The sequence below is a fragment of the Corythoichthys intestinalis genome, chromosome 15 (genome assembly GCF_030265065.1).
Source record: "Corythoichthys intestinalis isolate RoL2023-P3 chromosome 15, ASM3026506v1, whole genome shotgun sequence".
NCBI classification, from domain to species: Eukaryota; Metazoa; Chordata; class Actinopteri; order Syngnathiformes; family Syngnathidae; genus Corythoichthys; species Corythoichthys intestinalis.
In genome coordinates, this window is record NC_080409.1 from 30,841,719 (window position 1) to 30,860,116 (window position 18,398).

An 18,398-nucleotide genomic window follows, 5' to 3' on the forward strand; every position below is an offset into this window, starting at 1 on the left:
TGGTTGTATATGACGAGGTAGCATGGATGGAGTTTGACTTTTGGGGCTGGGGGGGCACAACATGTTGATAACTGTGAAATGCAGTGTCAGCAATAAAATTAACTTACAAGAATATTTATAATAACAAGTTGAAAATGAGCATTTTTTTTTTGTTTCCCATCATTCTTGAGGGGAATTCTAAATCAAGCTGCTGGTAGGACAGCTATACTTTTAGCCAAAATCATCATCCATTGAATATGGTCCGCCCGCCGGTGTCGTGCCAATGTAGTTACCTCAGTCAAAAATTGCACCCCCTAGGCAGAGCTATATGGAGGTAGAATTGTGTCTTCATCATTCGATCAAAAAAAAAGTTGCTTCAATCAAAAAAAAAAGTTGCTTCAATCAAAAAATATATTTTCAATTTAAAAAAAGTCACTACAATCAAAAAAATGTGTTTGAATGCAAAAATAAATTTGAAATAAAAAAAAATGCATTTGAATTTTTTATTTGATTTTTTTTTTTGATTAAAGCAATGTTGTTTTGTGTTTGGGCCACATTTTGGCTAGGACTTTTGTGTATTTATTATTCAATCAAAAAATAAGTTGCTTCACACAAAAATATATATTTTTAAAAGAAAAATCACTTCAATCAAAAGAAAAACCACTTCAATCATAGAAAAAAAGTTATTAAATGTGAAAAAATATTTGAGACTCAAACATTTGCATTTGAACACTGAATTTTTCATTTAAAAAAGTTTTCTTTGGTTTTAGCAATCCTTTTTGTGTTTGGGCCATATTATGGGTAGGACATTTGTGTCTATATCATTCAATCCCCGCAAAAGTTGCTTCAATCATAAAAAAAATATTTTCAATCAAAGAAAAAAATCATTGGAAAAATAAAATTGCCCTCACCTATTTTTTTTTTAATAATGTGCAAAGCAAATGACCGTCTAAGGCAGGGGTGTCCAAACTTTTTGCAAAGGGGGCTAGATTTGGTGTGGTAAAAATTTTGGGGGCCGACCTTGGCTGACGTCTTTTACGTAAAATGATATATTTAAGCAAATTTTAGCAAGCCATTCTTTGTGTCACATTTGCTTTATTGTTATTTTTAACTAATAACATGGAAAATGAATGAATGAATGAATGAATTTCAACAATCTCGCAACTAGCCTTTGTGGCGTTCTCCTTCGACTTTCTGGCTCTTGCGAAATACTGCTGCTGTAAAATTAAACTAGCTTCAAGTTGCTTCAATTTCTCGCTACGCATCTTCCCTTTAATCTTGTTGTACATGTCAGTGTGTCTTGTTTGGTAATATCGCTTCACGTTGAACTCTTTAAAAACAGCGACTGTCTCTTTGCAAATGAGGCAGACACAGTTGTTGCGTATTTTAGTGAAGAAATAGTCCAATTTTCACCTATCCTTGAAGGGTCGGCCGTCGCAGTCAACTTTCTTTTTTTTGTTGATTGTCGCCATTTTAGAAAATTGGGAGTAAAGGGTCACACGGGGTAATGTTGCTTAGAGTGCTGCTGTCTTTTAGTGGGTAAATGAGGAGCAGCATTTAGTGTGTAAGCTACTTCATATAATGATAGTAGTACTGCTGACCAATTTTTTAAGTCTGTGTGCGGGCCAGACATTATTGATTTTATGACAGAGGCTGGGGGCCGGATGAAATTTGACCAAGGGCCGCATTTGGCCCCCGGGCCAGACTTTGGACATGTCTGGTCTAAGGTGTTCATCACATGAGCTGTTCGAAAAATAATTTTGAACCATTATAAAAATATCTTTTTTGTTCATTTCGTTAATTTTTGTTGTTTTCTTGCTTTACAACTTATATACATAATATAGGAAAGTCAATTACATGCAATAACACTTTTCGGCCATTAGGGGGCCTGGCCCACCTGGCCCCCCCTTGAACTCAGCTTATCCGAGGTAGTTGACTATTTGCAGCAAATAGATTGCTCCAGCTACCACATGAATTTAGTTACTTTATTTGCAAATACATGATATAACCCTATTTTTGAAAGATCCATCTTCTTTTTTTTCTGAATTTCTATAAAAGTGGTTTGCAATTCATTCATTTGGAATCCAGTTTGAGAATTTGAGCTCTACTGTGCTACTGATTTACAGTAGAAAAGGCAAAAGTGAGAAGAATCAAGATTCTTTCTCGCTCCACGGCCTAAATTAAATTGGACAAGTGATCCTCCGGAGAGAGCGGTTACAGCCAGTGATTCAACATTTTGTGAAAAGCGGGCGACATTAATTATCCTGTCGGCTTTGACCTTCACTTTTAAAGTGCATGTGCAGTCACCTTCTTTACATGCGAAACAATCGGATGGTGCCGTATTGAAGGATTGGCTGCTGCACTCAGTTAGCACAAGTGTAATTAAGCATGATGTAACACACACATGCACACGCCCTGCAGGGGACTGTCAACAAGGTGATGTCCACACATGAATTACGGGAGTGGCTGTCATCTTTCAAATGGCACACTCTAGGTGTCGGTTGGTCCTCGGTGGTCTTTTCCTGCTCCCGCCACCCTTTTGGGCACGTCAGCCATTTTAGAGGTTGAAAGCCTCAACAGGGGACCCGCCAACGACCTCAATTAAACCACCATTAATATGGAGGCGTCATGTCGTTTCGCGCCGGTTCCCGCAAATTAAAAAAGTGTGCCGGACTGTTTAATAGGAGTCATCTTGGGTTTTCCCTGTCGCAAAGCTGCAAAACACCTGGAAAATTAGTGCATAAAATAATATGGTGGTAAGCTTTTGTTTTAGTAATACAGTAAATAGAAATTTTCAAGTTGATCTGTATGTTGTGAAGCAAGTTGTGTAATGAGTAGGGCTGCAGCTATCGATTATTTTAGTAGTCGATTAATCGATGAACTGGTTAGTTCGAATAATCGAGTAATCGGTTAACGAACATAAAAAAATCCAAATACCTTAGCTGAGGCTTTAACAGCATTAAAAAAAAAAAAAGAGGATCTAATAACAACAAAAGAACAATTGGCTAACTTAGCAAGAGCAAAAGCAAAAGTCTGTGAGCTTAAATGCAATAAAATGGTCGTTTTTTTTTTCTAACAATGCTCTTAACAAATGGTTCAAACACATATTCCCACAAAAAACAGCTAAATATACCAATGAATTAATTACTAATGCATTAAAAAAAACATTACTCAAATAAATTTTAGCTTATGTTGGACTTAACAGGGGACAGCTGTATTCAGCCATGTGAAATGAGTTATGTTATATTCACTGTTGCCACTAGAGGGCAGTGTATCCACCCAAATCAATAAAACTAAATGCAAACACTTTCAAAATCAAAACAAACCATTACAATGCCAGTTTAATTACACGAATACTATAATTTGAATCTTTTTTCTAATCGAATTACTCAAGTTAATCGATTAAATCTTGCAGCACTCGTCATGAGCTACCAGAGGTGGGTAGAGTAGCCAAAAATTTGAGTAGGAGGAGTAGGAGTAGCGTTACTTCTAAAAATGATTACTCAAGCAAAAGTAATAGTCATCCAATAATTTACTCAATTACAAGTAAAAAAAAAATTACTGGTTGAAAAGAATTGAGTAGTAATGAGTAACGTTGTGAGTAACTGCTTACAAGGTGTGATTTGAAAAATGGTAATTTTTTTTTCTCTGCACAACTTGATCCATATGAACTGTTAATATTATAATGTACGATAACCTATTACATGATCATATTAGGCCAAAAACATGACACAAAAATCATCGAATTCAGACCAGAAAAACACTATGAAACACCACCAGTCCAAAGAGCCTGAGTGCCTTCTAGCAGAGAAAAAACAATGTTACCGCTGATTGGTACAATGAAGTCATTTGGTTATTGTCTCTTTGGTGAAACTGAGACAGCTACTGTCGGCATCTCTGGCAAAAATAAAGTCAATAAGTAGAGTAATGAGGCAAAATGTAACGACTCTAGTGAAGCCTAAAGTAAGGAGAAATCTATTTAAGTAAAAGTAAAATGTATCGTGTAGTAAATCTAGTCTAAGAAGTATTTTTTTTTTTCTCAAAAGGTTACTCAAGTAAATGTAGTAATGCAGTACAGTGATCCCTCGCTACATCGCGCTTCAAACTTGGCGCCCTCAGTCCATTGCAGATTTTTTTTCCACTTAAAAAAAAAACATAAATAAATAAATAAAAAAGAGCAGTATTTTATAGAGCCGCCCTGATCGGATCACGTAGTCTCTCACTCTCCCTCCTGCTGCTTTTCTTGGTCAGGCAGTGCACTGGAGTTGCTTGTTAAAGTTAACGATGATTGACAGACAGTTGAGCTTTGATCTTGAGAGAGACGCTTGTAAGCTGAAATTTCAGAGCGCTGCATGTTTCAACATCATTTAACTTGTTAAACAGTTGCTGTGGCCATCGCAGATTTTTTTCCAATTAAAAAAAATAAAATAAAATGATGAGCCATCCCGATCCGATTACGTAGTCTCACTCTCCCTCCTGCTGCTCTTTGTTGGTCAGGCAGTGCTCCGGAGTTGCTGATTAAAGTTAACGATGATTGACAGAAGTTTAGTGTTTGATCTTGCCACAGATGCTTGGAAGCCGAAGCTTCAAAGTGCCGCATGTGTCAGTCATTGTTAAACTTTTTGAACAATTGCTGCCGCAACTCGTTGTGTATAAGTGAGCAGCTTGAGCGGATTTGAGTGGACTCACTCAGTTTAGAGCATTTAATAAAGACAAGCATTTTTCTACTATATTCTGGTTTGAAAATAATTCCGTGGGACAGTAACATGTTCAAAACCTATCATAACCAGTGTTGTTAATCTAACTGAAAAAAAGTAATTAATTATAGTTACAAATTACTTCTCCCAAAAAGTAATTGCGTTAGTAACTCAATTACCTGAATGTAAGAGTAATTAGTTACTTGGCAAAGTAATTGGTGATCATTACTTTTTTTTTTCCTTCAAAAAAAAAAAAAAAAAAACCGAAAAAAAAAAAAAAAGAAAAAAAAAAAAAAAAAAAAACATTGGCCACACTATGTGAAGTTTTTTGTGAAGGTTTTTGGTACAATTGGCCCGAGCCCAATTCTTTACCCTAATTTACCCTTTACCCTTAATCAACTGTTAAAAGTTGTTAAAATTGCTCCCATTATTGCATTAGTTCCCTTCTCTCTACTTTCGACATATGAAAGTTTTAAAACTGTTTCATCATTTAAAGATAGATTCAAGTCAAGATTTTGCCGATTTAGGAGTATTTTAGATAAAAAGTTACTTAGGTTCGCTAGGAAGGTTCTCTCCAACAGAGCCGTCCTAAAAAGTCTACTGCTTTAAGATGGCGGCTGTCTACTAACGCATTTAGTGCCATGTCTGTCATTTGCATCTAGTTATATCTATATACAGTACATGTGATATCTACCATGTCTACCATATCTACCATAGCAGCGGGTGTAGTTTGTAGGCTATCGGCTAAAACATGTATTATTGGAGCTACCTAGCATCGCGTTTGCTCCTCATCACAACTTTCTTGGCTCCTCCTCACTCCTGCTCTGCTCTGTCATCTCGGTGAGTCCGTCTCCCTCAGACTTTTCGACCAATATAGTAACGCAGAGTAACGCATGCCTTTCCGTCCTCAGTAACGGTAACGGCGTTGCCAAGATGAGAAAAAGTAATTAATTAGATTACCCACTACTGAAAAGAACAACGCCGTTAGTAACGCCGTTATATTGTAACGCCGTTATTAACAACACTGATCATAACATATTACATTTGAAGTGCTTGAAAAACATTTACAAAAAAAATGTATACTTAAAACAAAAAAAGGGAAAAAAACATATATATGCACACATATATATATGTATATATACAGTGCCCTCCATAATTATTGGCACATGTGTTTTTTAGCTTCTAATAATTTTTAAATTCAAATAATATGGGACCTTAATGGAAAAAAAAAGCTCAATCTTGGTCTCATCTGACCAAAGCACACGGTCCCAGTTGAAGCCTGGGACCCTGTGTATTTTTGTGTGAGACCAAGATTGAGCTTTTTGGCAACAAACACTCTAAGTGTGTCTGGCGTGCCACGAAAGATGCGCATGCTGAAAAGCACCTCATACCCACTGTGAAGTATGGGGGTGGGTCAGTGATGCTGTGGGACTGATTCGCTTCCAAAGGCCCTGGGAACCTTGTTATGGGGCATGGCATCATGAATGCTTTGAAATACCAGGACATTTTACATCAAAATCTGTTGCCCTCTGCCCGAAAGCTGAAGATGGGTCGTCACTGGGTCTTTCAGCAAGACAATGAAACATATGGCGAAATCTACACAGAAATGGTTCACCAGACACAAAATGAAGCTCCTCCCATGGCCATCTCAGTCCCCAGGCCTTGTTTTGTTGGCAAAAGGGGGTTGAACAAAGTATTAACACCAGGGGTGCTAATAATTGTGACACACATTATTTGATGTCAAAGAATTTATTCTTTATGTGGGATTTTTTCCCCACTGAATGAATGCACTTGTATTGAAGGTTTGTTTTTTCTCTTCTTTTCCATTATGTCAGACCTGGATGATGAGGCGGACTCAGCTGCGGAGGTTCAGGCAAAAACTTTTATTTTGAAAACAGGTTCTTCCGCTGACATGCGGGAATGAGAAAAATGTACAAACAAAAAACTCTCCAATGGAGGAATAAGTCAAAGCAACCACGATCAGGGTTCAAACCAAAAAGCACTCCATAAGGGAGGAAAGGGCAAAAACACAAAACGCTCCTAATGGAGGAAAAAGCCAAGATAGCGAAGATGAAAAAATTCAAACACAAAGCGCTCCAATGGAGGATAACATTCAGTAGAACTGCAATAGACTATGACGGTAGGCTATGACGAGAGGCTGACGTGACTGACCTTGGACAAAAGACACTTCTGCACTAGACAAGGGAAACTAAGGCAATATATATACAGGGGGTAATGGGGAACAGGTGGAAACAATAGGTGATTAGGTGACCAGAGGAAGGGCAAGTACGCAGACACAAGGAGGGTGAAGCTTTCAAAATAAAACAGGAAATGACATGACATGACACATTAAGGTCCCATAATATTTGAATAAAAAAAATATAATAGAAGCTAAAAAACACATCTTTTTCAGGGGTGCCAATAATTATGGAGGGCACTGTATATATTATATATATATATATACATGTATCTCTTTCCAATGATAAATCTGAATAAATACATTCAACACACACGCAAAAAAAGCGTTTTCTTCACTTATCGCGGCGGGTTCTGGTCCCCATTAACCGCGAAAAACGAGGGATCACCCTACATGTAAGACGTTACTACAAACCTCTGTGTGCCACTATGCAGTGGTTGTGTCAAAAATAAAACACCTCGTTGTATCTTTGTATTTCAATGAATGCCTATTTTTTAATACAGTGGTATGAAAAAGTATCTGAATCTTTTGGAATTTCTCACATTTCTGCATAAAATCACCATCAAATGTGATCTGACCTTTGTCAAAATCACACAGATGTAAAAACAGGGTCTGCTTTAACTATAACCACCCAAACATTTACAGGTTTTCATATTTTAATGAGGATAGCATGAAAACAATGACTGAAGGGGGAAAATAAGTAAGTGAACCCTCTGCCTAAGTAGATTTATAGAGCAATTGAAGCCAATTTTTACCAAACAATTTAAGTCTGGTGTGTGCCCAATCACTGATGAGTGGTTTAAAGTAAAAAGTAAAACCCTTAAAAAAAACAAAGTTAAAAGTAAAAATTGTCTTGATGAGAAGCATTGTATGATGTGCATCATGGCTCGATCAAAAGAGCTGGAAAGGATACAAAGCCATCTCTATAAATCTGGATGTTCATCAAGCGACAGTCAGAGAAGTTGTCTAAAATGGAGAGAGTTTGGCACTGTTGCTTCTCTCCCAAGGAATTGCCGTCCACTAAAGACAATTCCAAGAGTTCAGCGAAAAATACTCAGAGAGGTAAAAAAGAACCCTAGAGTGTCTGCTATAGACTTACAGAAATCTCTGGCACAGTCCAATATCTCTGTGCACACATCAACTATATGCAAAAATATGGCCAGGAATGGTGTTTATGGGAGGACTCCACAGAGGAAACCACTGCTGTCTAAAAAACAATGTTGCTCATTCAATGTTCGCAAAAAGGCACTTGGACACTCCCCAGAAGTTTCGGCAAAATATTTTGTGGACTGATGAAACCAAAGTTGAATTGTTTGGGAGTAACACACAATGTCATGTGTGGAGGAAAAATGGAACAGCTCACCAACATCAACACTTCATCCCCACCGTAAAGCATGGTGGAGGGAACATCATGATTTGGGGCTGTTGTGGAGCCGGACAACTTACAATTATTAGGGGAGGAATGTAATCTAAACTTTATCAGGATGTTTTGCAGGAAAACCTGAGGACGTCTGTCAGACAGTTGAAGCTAAAAAGAGGATGGATGCTGCAACAAGACAATGATCCGAAACATAGAAGTAAATCAACTTCAGAATGGTTTCAGAAGAACAAACTACACGTTCTGGAGTGGCTAAGTCATAGTCCAGACTTCAATCGATGTGCCAGACTGATCTGCAGCTACAGGAAGTGTCTGGTTGCAGTTATTGCTGCCAAAGGGGGGGCCACAAAATATTAAATGATGGTTCACTTACTTATTTCCCCCCCTTCTGTCATTGTTTGCATACTAGCCTAATTAAAATATGAAAACCCATAAATGTTTGGGTAGTTTTATTTACAGCAGACACTGTTTGTACATCTGTATGATTTTGAAAAAGATCAGATCAAGTTTGGTGCTGATTTTAACCAGTAATGTGAGAAATTCCAAAAGGTTACGATTTTTTTTCATACCACTTTAGTAGGGCTCCAAATGTCAATTCTGCTTTGGCCCTCTTAGAGGAGTGTGCAGTCTGTAGGACATTAATTTGTCATTAATCTGGCCTTCATCAGCAGAACAAATGACAACGTCATATCGAAGTTCTTCCGAGAACTTGAGACTAATCATATTCCCCCGGCCTTTTTTTTTTCTCCTTTTTTTAAAAAAATGAGGGTAGTATAAATCTGGCACGGGCCCATTCCCACGTTCTATAAATAAGCAGTACATAAGTGGTACGGAAGATGAATGAATGATTTGAGTTAGCATTTTTGAGCGAGGCTCAGCAAGACAGACCCCTGAGCGCTGTTAGCATGTGTCGTGTTGCATCAATTCCCTGACATCATTGACAGCCATTACTCTGTAATTAGTCTGCAGAGACAAAGACGACCTGACGGCAATGAACCACTTCTGTCACTTGCGACACTGGCACCGTTGGCGGCGCTTTGCTCCCGGCTAAAAATGGCTGCCGTCAAAAAGGGAATTGTTTGTTTGGAAAATGTTGGCATTAACAAAGCAAATACAGGAAAACACCATTCATTTTTAACACAAGATATTATAGTGGTTTAGCTAGTCGTCGTATCACAAAACAACTTGAAATGAAACACACAGTTCTTAAAGTACATCAGTTTGAGAATCACCGCACCACAGAAATGTATTATCAAGAAAGACGCAGTACAAGCATTGTCCCTGCCACTCTATCATGAGATTAAAAAAAAAACATTTTTTAATGGTGTATATCTTATATTATCATGATTTTGTTGCAATATTGGAACTTTGTTATTTGACACAAAACCTTAACCCTTTTATGCACAAATTATGATTTTTCTTTAATGTTTATGTTTGTTCTCTAATTCTTCAAAATGTAAATATAAACAAACATTAACTAACATAAACAAAATGTTTACAAGTCTAGAATGAAAGGGAGCAGAAAGACTAATGACTAATCGACTAATGATTTTATTATGTTCATATTCGACAATTGTCTCAAACCTGCGGCCCAGGGGCCAATTGTGGCCCATCGGACAATATTTTGAGACCCCAATTTGACACGAAATTGTAGTATTAGTGTTGCCCGCATGAAATTTGCACTTAATTGGCGATCAGAAAATATATTCAATCATTCATATTCTGAACCGCTTATCCTCACGAGGGTCGCGGGGGTGCTGGAGCATATCCCAGGTAACGAATGGCACACCCTGAACTGGTTGCCAGCCAGTCACAGAGCACATAGAGACAAACAACCATTCACGCACACACTCACTCCTACGGAAAATTTGGAGTGTTCCAAAACATATATAAATAATTTTGAATACAATTAATTAATTAATTGAAGGATCCATTTCGGGGATTCGATTATTTACATATTAATAAATATAAAAGAAAAAAAAAAAGATTAAGAAAAAAAAAACACGAGTAATAATTTAAAAATAAATACAATTAAAAATAAATTGCCATATTTTCTGGACTATACAGTAAGTAGCACTTTTTAATAGTTTGGCTGGGCATGCGACCCATTCTCAGATTCGACTTATAGACAAGTTTCCTGAGCGAACATGGGCAGCTCCATCTTTGATATTTTCTGCTTAGGACTTATGGTTTAGACCAGAGGTTGCACTAGACATTTTCGTTGTCTGTCATTTTGACTGACAGGGTCATAAAAATCCGGTCATAATCTATTTTTACCCGTCACTTAAATTTTTAAAATGATAATGATGACATATTCAATACTATTTAGTTTTCATTCATTTTTAATTAATATTGTAACGCTTGCTTGGCGGCGAAAAATTAGACACGGAAGTCGTGGTATTTTTCTCCCTCTTTTTACTCTGCTTACCGCCAACAACACCAACAAAACAACAACTCCGCCCCCAAAGAAAAAGAGGCAACTATATAGACCCCAATCACCAACGTCACACAATGATCTTAATTGTGGTTGTCAGCCCAAAATCTTCTAAATATATATTAAATGCATCTTACCAGATATGAAATGACTACTACATAGTCTGTGGTGATCGTTTGGTGCCCAGATTTCTTGTCGAATTACAGCAGTCCATCTCGCTCTCCTCTTCGGGTTTCTCAGAATACGGTAGAACTTCAAGTCTCTCCGTCTATCTTCTCTGTTACTGCAACCAACCGCCACACACGCCTTCACCATTTTGATTATTAATGTTAATGAGCAGAAAAACACGCTGTAATAGGAGGCATGTACGTAGCAGTAATGTGTAAACATGACAAACTGACACACAATATGGCGGCTCCAGTCAGGAGGGCGGAGTTGTGACGTCATGTGATTGGGGTCTATACACAGGCGGCAATCTAGTCCACCAATTGGATGACGCGCTGACACACCGGGTGCACCAATAAGAACCTCGTGTTGATGTGTCAATCACGGTGCCGCCGCCAGACCCCGGTGACGCTACAATATTCTGACAGAATAGCCAACGACGTCATGCATTAAGAGAGACAATAGCTAATTAATATGCTCACTCGCTGTGGTCTGGGGTGTGAATTGCAACCTGTCAAAATGACGGACGGACTTCAGTTTTTTCCGTCACCGTTTTAAAAAACCTGTCAACGACGGAAAATATTTGGTTAACGCGACCCCTGGTTTAGACAGAACTGCACGAATTGCGGTTGAAGTAGACAAAGTTTTAAACTGCCAAATCATACCAGAGGAACCCACAGATTCTCCACAGATGGATTCAGCACGACGTAGATGACACTTCGGGACTTTCAGTGCTGTGCTTGGTTTTGTGAACTCCTGGAAGCGCCTATATATACCGTATATAAATACACAGTATATAGTATTGTATTGGCCCGAATATAAGACGGCCCCCTCTTTTTCAAGACTCAAGTTTGAAAAAGACTTTTTGAACACCAAATTATTTTTTATACAGAAAATAATTACAGTACACCTGAAACAAATGATTATAACAATATATTTGAGAGAAAAAGCATGTTATTTTGCCTCATTCAAATCTTAATATCTGAACATTTAAACTAAAGTGCATTCACATTCGTAAATGAATGGCTTCTGGTTTTTGAAATGTGAATAAACCAATCTATTGGGATAAAACAACAAAATTGCAAGAACTGCATTGACCATCAAAGTGAGGTCTAACTGTAACTGTAGTCTTGAAACTAATCTGAATAAGGAAAAACATTGCAATAAAATAATGCAAACTGGTCAAACTTGAGAGTAGCTGAGATCTGTCATGACAGAACATCGCTTCAATGATATCTGGCGCCATCTCGCATCGTGAATGGGTATAATGTCTAGACCACGAATATAAGACGACCCCCTTTTTTTCAGTCTTATTTCATTGCAAAAAACACTGTCTTATATTCTGGCCAATACGGTATATGTGGAAGTGGAATGTTTTGAACAGCGTCCAGCTTCAAAGCGCCAGTGTGGATCTACCTCATCATACGCCTTAAATCGAAACTAGCACTGGACAATAAGTTAAGAATGTGTTATGAACCTAAAGAATTCACCTAAAAGATGGCATTTTGTTCTTATCACTTCGGTGATCGTTCGTGGACAAAATTCTAACAATCTGTGCAGCCTGTGTTAACATGGGGTGTAGATTAATACGCCAGCCACTTGAAAGACCAAAATCAGGCAAAATTACAAATACGATTACAGTTGCCGAATTCAGAAGGGTTGACGCAAGTTGTTACAAGGAAATACTATAAGGTAATTTTCATCTAGTTAAGTTATAGTTATGGTGTTATCATCTCATCACAGATGTACATATAAACACAAATATTATTTCATTCTTTTTGTTTGCTGAGACTGATCGCAATAAAACTTTTGGACAACATGAGTCCATTTCTTGTTTTATTTAAAACAATTGGTGGATGTGCAAAACAGGTCAGTAAATCACAATTTATAAAATTATTAGAATAATATTAACGAAGGTGGAGCATAAATCGAGCCTTCCATCATCAAGGTAGAACACACGTATTCTCGATATATGTCCATAAACAAAAGTGTTTTTGTGAGGCACATCAACTTGTCTTCCCTTGCCTAACAGCGGTCTTAGCTGTGACACATCAGAGAATTGTAGTGAAATTGAACAAAATTGTTGCTGTTATTACTTTGTGGTAGCTCTGTGTTGGTTTCTACATCTGCCTTCATGAACACAAATTTCCCATATTCATGTATCAGAAAAAACACATTCAACTGGATGCTTCGGAGCTTTTCAGGTCCCTGATTGCGTTCCCATCCACTGCCATTAAATCAATAAAATACAAAACTATTTTGGGTTGTGGCGACTCCTAGCCATTACTTCATGTTGTCTTCCCATGTCGTGATGATGGCAGATGGATGCGGTATTTCAAAATTGTCTTTTTTGAGGGATGTTGATGAGTAATGCCACTCCAGCTTTACTGTTGTTTTGGTTAGCGGAAGTCGCAAGCAGAAATGCGGAAGTACCCCGGAAACTTGTCTATTTATGTTTTTTTCCTCGGTCTGACAGCCGACAGCCTGCTGTTTAAGCCATAGTTCACCGAAAAACTGTTAATATGTTATGCTTACGGATGTCTATTTAGCCTGTTGCTCTACATTTTACTATAATTACATATAATGTTTGTTGTTCAGCTTGACCCCCCAATGTGACCTATACTCAGTGCTTAATTTTTAAATCAAAAGGAGCCGGAACGTAAAATACATATGACAGCACAGGGATGACGAGACGGGCACAGGTCCAGGAACATACGCAGAAAATGGTGCTGAAAACAACACGCAAATGCCCACTTGCTATGCTGTGGGACTTACAAGCCTTAATTTCAGATAATATGCATGGTATAAATGTTATGACAACAATTTACAATTATTTAGGCTATACTCTGCACAGCACAGGCAATTGCCCACGTAACCACAGTCAGCAATTAGTTTCTCAACAGGTCTAACTTGTAAACCATTTTTTTAAAAAAAAAAGCAGAAATTACAATAACACAAATCTCCCATTATTATTATTTATTATAATAATGGGTGGGTTTGAGGAAGCTCTCTGATTGGTCAGTTCCCGTGTATTAATCATGATATAACATGGCTAGATGATTAATACATGACTAGGGCCTCATCACCAAATATATCACTACGCCGTTATACTCGTGGCTTGAGTCTGTGGTTTGCAAACATATTTATCCGTTAATTCATTATACTTCTATAATAATTTATTCCAATAACACAATTGTAAATATTGTATAGGCCAGTTAAGCAAATAAATTGAAAAAAAATTCCAAACAGTGTCGCCTACTTTATTGCATTACATTTAATCGCTTTTCTGACTCGTTTTAAACAATCTTCCTTCTTTTTGAAAAAGGACAGTAAACGCAACTGTCTTTTTGGCATGTTGAAATACTGTTTGATCCTGGCTGCTTGCTCCCAGATGCCGCAAATTTCTAAAGTTTTTATTCATTTATTTATTTTTTAATCTCAGGGGCATGATTTGTTGGTCCAGCTTTTCAGTGCATCAACAAATCTCCGACTCTTTCAAATGACGTTAAATTTTTATAAACAACATTGTTACCGGCATCCCCAAGGGGCCGCTGTCCCGCTGTGTGACCGGCATTGCCAATTTGGCGTAGAAGAACAAGTGGGTGAGTGTAAGGGGGAGAGAGAGGGAGCGAAAAGGAGAGTTGCGCGGTGTTGACTGGCTGATTGTACCCCGCTGGTTTTTGTTTAGTTAATAAAAGTCTCCATGCAACAGTCACCTGAGGCTGTTCTTTCATCTGAGGTGTGTTTTTATATACTACACCACCTCCCCAAAGGAAGAACTGGACGTAGGAGCGACGACGAATGAGCCACGGAAATCGGCGGTCCACATATTATTATTATTTTCTATACACGAGAGGTGCCGGATCTGCTCAAGTAAGTCCCTTGAACATAGGGAGGCCAAAATCAAGATGTGCCGGATCTTGTTCCGGCAGGATCCGGCACAAATTAACCCCTGCCTATATTCAAGTGCGATTTTAAAATAATTTTTTTCCCTCTTAACTGTGCATTCTTTGGCTGGTATGATTTATACTCGGGTGCGACTTATAGTCAGAAAAAATATGGTAAAACAAATTGTAGTACAGTACATTGAAAAAAAGGAGAAGTCATAAATTCAAATGCTTATGGCCAATGTGTAATTTGCTCTGGGTATTTTTATTTACTTTTGTTTTGTAAATCTCTTGTGACCTCACATACAGAAGCTTAACTCTTTGGCTGCCATTGATGGCAATAGGCGTCCAAACCATTTTAACTGGGAGCGGTCTGTCAAAGTTTTTTTTTTTTCCTATCAATTTCCTTATTTGAGTAACTACCCACAACGCATGCCAAGGATCATAATTACAAATGCTCAGTAAACACTTTTAGGCCAAGGAGCGCAAGAAAATCTTCCCCCCTAAACCTGAAAATCCACTTTTTGAGGAACAATTTTTGGTGTTAGGTTCGAAGGTTGACTCAAAATATTTAAAAATGTGAAGGTGCTCAAAAAACACCAGTCCAGAAAATCTTTCAAACACCCGGAGTCTTTTCCCAGGTTCTGAGGGTTTGCTTTTAGTCTTTTTTAGTTGTCGTTGTACCCTTCGCAGATTTTTCCCTCTATGTTTCACAATAGGGACAGTGTGCTTTTCTGTTAACCACTGTCTGCTTTAGAGATACACTAATGCTTCTGAGCATGTATGTGTATAACTATAAACAGTGTTGTCAGTAATGCGTTACTAACCCGTTACTGTAATCTGATTATTTTCGTTCAGTAACGAGTAATCTAACGCGTTCATGTTTCGAGGCCAGTAATCTGATTAAAGTTTGTTTCCTTAGTGTCCGCGCGTTACTATTTTGTTTTTTCCTCATGATGTATGTAGAATAAAGAATACTGTAGTCATGTACGAAGAGAATCTGAATAGAAAATATTGCTCTTGAGTTTGGCAGTGACATCGGATGTCATGTTTTCTCATTGGGGGAAAAAAACGGTCACGTGTATTACCATGCTATGAGCGCTGTTGGCGGCCAACAAACAACTGGCTACTTCTCAGGATGCTAACAGTGGAAGACGTAGGAGAAGAACCATAAACGGCTGCATTTGCTTATTGGACATACAGCCATGACTTCACATTTCTCTCCAATAAAGATGACCAAAAATATCTCCGTGCGTCGCAAACTTTGCGCTGGCTGAAAAGGGCAGTCGACCGCTAATAACTCTACATCTAATTTAAGGAACCACCTGGAATTACAGCACAACATGACAAAAATCGAAACAAAGCCATCAGGTAACGAGACAGCCAGCACTTTTACAGTTTGTAACCAGCCTTTACGTACATTTTATAGTTATAGTTTGTAACCATAGGCGGAGTGAGACTTTGTGTGTGTGTGTGTGTGTTTGGAGGGGACAAAAGAGTGAGTCAAAAGTCAAAAGTTTGGACACGCCTCATCATTTGTGCTTTTTTATATATTTTCACTACTATTGTAAATTCTCACTGAAAATATCAAAAGTATGAATGAACATGAGGAATTATGTACTTGAAAACAGGTTTTATATTCTACATTCTTCAAAGTATCCACCCTTGAGGTGTCTCCAAACTTTTGGCCTATACTGCATGCATTATGAAATACTTTGTAGGATTCTTGTTCATTTTATTTGTTTTTGTTGTTTGTTTTATTGCTTTACAACTTTTATAGACAACATTTTAACGGCTAGGTCTTTATCTTAAAGGGGAAGTTCAGAATTTTTGACATAAGGCTTAATCTTCGAGTTAGCGGGGGTTTAATTAGTCGTTGGAGTTGTTTTGAACAAATTCCGTGCAGTTTGTCAGTTATTTGTTAGTTTCAGGGCTCCGGAGTGGCTGAGCTAGCGCAAGTCAATGGTGGTTGAAATCAACTCCATCGACTAACTAAACCCCTGCTAACTCGAAGATAAAGCCTAATCTGAAAAATTCAATTACATGCGATGAAATTTTTCTGTTGAGGCAGCAAAGGGAGAAAAAATGGGAAAAGTAACTGACAAATTACTTTTAAAGTAACTTAGTTACTTTGATAATAAAGTAATCAGTAAAGTAACTGGATTACTTTTTTGAGGAGTAATCAGTAATTAAATTACTTTTTCAAGTAATCTGTGACAACACTGACTATAAATCATAAAAAAGACAAGAATTTTTGCCTAGTCTACATGTAGTTTGGTTCATTCCAGTCTCTTAAAAAAAAAAAAAAAAAAAAAACTGATATAAGAATCCATAAAAATAGCACAATCTTTGACATGATATTACTTTGCACCCCCTGAAGCGTTTACAATCTGTTTGTTCCCGTGATCTTCACCTCATCGCCACCCTTCCACCCAACACACACACACACCATAGCTTTAAGACATCGGATGAGAAAACTACACGGTAAAGAGAAGAGATGCCTTTAAGGGTGCCGCCTGCCCGCCCTTGCCGTCTCCATCCAGGCGCTCGGATGCACCCAGAGGGATGATGATTATTATTACCGTTCTCCTTGCTACGGTTTGGAGTCACCTTCTTTGTGTGAGCCTGGTGTGCTCTACCAATGCTTGGATTGCCGTTTGAACTTGCCAGAGGGCACCCAGGGGCCCTTTGAGCACCCCCAGTGATGGATGGAGCCCAGTGTTTTTGCTTTATGGATTTTCCACCTAATTTGCATGACTTTTGGGGAGAAAATATGCAACTTTATATTTTGAAAGTATCTTTTTCTTGACAATTTGTATCTTTTTAGCTAGAAAATCATTGAGTAAAAAATTACTTTTCCATTAAAAGAGAATTTTTATTAGGACATGGTTATTATTATTATTTTTTTCAAATGTTGCTTTATTTTTTTGGACTTATTTTCTCAAGAAACTATCTATCTGAAACTTTTTTTCCCATGAAAATTCCAAAAACTGTAACTAGAAAGTCTTGATTTTCTAGTTACAGTTTTTGGAATTTTCATGAGAAAGTCTTGATTTTCTAGTTACAGTTTTTGGAATTTTCATACATTTTCCAATTTATTTACATATTGACTTTTTTTTTTTTTTTTTTTTTTTAAATTAGGCAATTATTTTTCTTTAAAAAAAAAAAGCACTTTTCAATCTTGGGGGGGGGTGTTGCTTGAAATTTGATACATACAGTGTATCACAAAAGTGAGTGCACCCCTTGCATTTCTGCAGATATTTAAGTATATCTTTTCATGGGACAACACTGACAAAATGACACTTTGACACAATGAAAAGTAGTCTGTGTGCAGCTTATACAGTATAATACAGTTCATTTATTTTCCCCTCAAAATAACTCAAAATATATCCATTAATATCAAAGCCCCTGGCAACAAAAGTGAGTATACCGTATGGAAACTACATACATCCCCGAATGTCCAATTTGAGTACTGCTTGTCATTTTACCTCCAAAATGTCATGTGACTCGTTACAGGAGTGCTGTCAGCATTCCCGCAGAGATTGAAGAGGTGGGGGGGTCAGCCTGTTAGTGCTCAGACTATACACTGTACTCTACATAAAATTGGTTTGCATGGCTGTCACCCCAGGAGGAAGCCTCTTCTGAAGACGGTACACAAGAA